This window comes from Drosophila rhopaloa, unplaced genomic scaffold (genome assembly GCF_018152115.1).
Source record: "Drosophila rhopaloa isolate 14029-0021.01 unplaced genomic scaffold, ASM1815211v1 contig_168, whole genome shotgun sequence".
NCBI lineage: Eukaryota > Metazoa > Arthropoda > Insecta > Diptera > Drosophilidae > Drosophila > Drosophila rhopaloa.
Genome location: NW_025335048.1, coordinates 96,861 through 98,790, shown reverse-complemented (window position 1 = coordinate 98,790; position 1,930 = coordinate 96,861).

Sequence of the window (1,930 nt, the reverse complement as noted above, 5' to 3'; positions counted from 1 at the left end):
ATTTTTTTTCTGTAAATGACACTTTGTTGGAAATTTTTAACGAATTCAAAGACGTATGCCATTCCAACATTCGACCACCATTCCCCAGGGTTATGATTAAAAAACCGAAAAATCGAGCTGATATTATCCGGATCTGGGCCTTGTCATAGTGGGGTGGGGGTCATGTTTTTTTTATCGAAAAAATTTTTCAAATAATTTTTTTCTGTAAATGAAACTTTCTTGGAAATTTTGTAACGAATTAAACTAGGTATGCATATTCCAACATTCGTTTTGATTAAAAAACCGAAAAATCGAGTTGATTTTCATTGGATTTAAGCCTTGTCATAAGGGTGGGGGTCATGGTTTTTTTGGAAAAATTTTCAAAAGAGTTTTTTTTTTGTAAAAATTTTACAAAAGATTTTTTTCTCTTTGGACATTTGTTGGACATTTGCTAACGAATTCAAGAGGTATGGGTGGGGGTCATGTTTATTTTCGAAAAAATTTTTAAAATGTTTTTTTTGACTGTTGGAAATTTTGTAAAGAATTCAACTAGGTATGTCATTCCAACATCTGACCACTATTTCCCTGAGGGTTTGATTAAAAACCTGAAAAATCGAGGTGATGTTCTTCGGATTTGAGCCTTGTCATAAGGGTGAGGGTCATGTTTTTTTTATCGAAAAATTTTTCCAATAATTTTTTTTTTCTGTAAATGACACTTTGTTGGAAATTTTGCAACGAATTTAACTAGGTATGCCATTCCAACATTCGACCACTATTTCCCAGGGTTTTGATTAAAAACATGAAAAATCGAGGTGATTTTCTTTGGATTTTGAGCCTTGTCATAAGGGTGGGAGTTATGTTTTTTTTATCGAAAAAATTTTGCAAATGATTTTTTTTCTGTAAATGACACTTTGTTGGAAATTTTGTAACGAATTTAAATAGGTTGCCATTCCAACATCCGTCCACTATTTTCCAGGGTTTTGATTAAAAACCTGAAAAATCGAGGTGATTTTCTTTGGATTTGAGCCTTGTCATAAGGGTGGGAGTTATGTTTTTTTTATCGAAAAAAATTTTGAAATGATTTTTTTTTCTGTAAATGACACTGTTGGAAATTTTGTAACGAATTCAACGAGGTATTCGACCACTATTTCACATTGTTTTTGATTAAAAAACCGAAAAATCGAGGTGATTTTGTTCGGATTTTAGCTTTGTCATAAGGGGGTCATGTATTTTTTTCGAATAAATTTTTGAAATTATTTTTTTTCTGTAAATGACAAATTGACGTGATTTTGTTTGGATTTGAGCCTTGTCATAAGGGTGGGGGTAATGTTTTTTTTCAAAAAAAATTTTCAAATGATTTTTTTAACGAATTTAAATAGGTATGCCATTTTAACATCCAACCACTATTTTCCAGGGGTTTGATTAAAAACATGAAAAATCGAGGTGATTATCTTTGGATTTGAGCCTTGTCATAAGGGTGGGGGCATGGTTTTTTTCAAAAAATTTTTCAAATGATTTTTGATCTGTTCCTTGTCATAATGGGGCGGGTTACATGATTTCTTATCGAAAAAAATTTTCAAATCATTTTTTTTCTCTAAATGCACTTTGTTGGAAATTTTGTAACGAATTAAAAGACGTATGCCATTCCAACATTCGACCACCATTCCCCAGGGTTTTGATTAAAAAACCGAAAAATCGAGCTGATATTATCCGGATCTGGGCCTTGTCAAAGTGGGGTGGGGGTCATGTTTTTTTTATCGAAAAAATTTTTAAAATCATTTTTTTTTCTGTAAATGAAACTTTGTTGGAAATTTTGTAACGAATTAAACTAGGTATGCCATTCCAACATTCGTTTTGATTAAAAAACCGAAAAATCGAGGTGATTTTCATTGGATTTGAGCCTTGTCATAAGGGTGGGGGTCATGGTTTTTTTAGGAAAAAATTTTTCAAA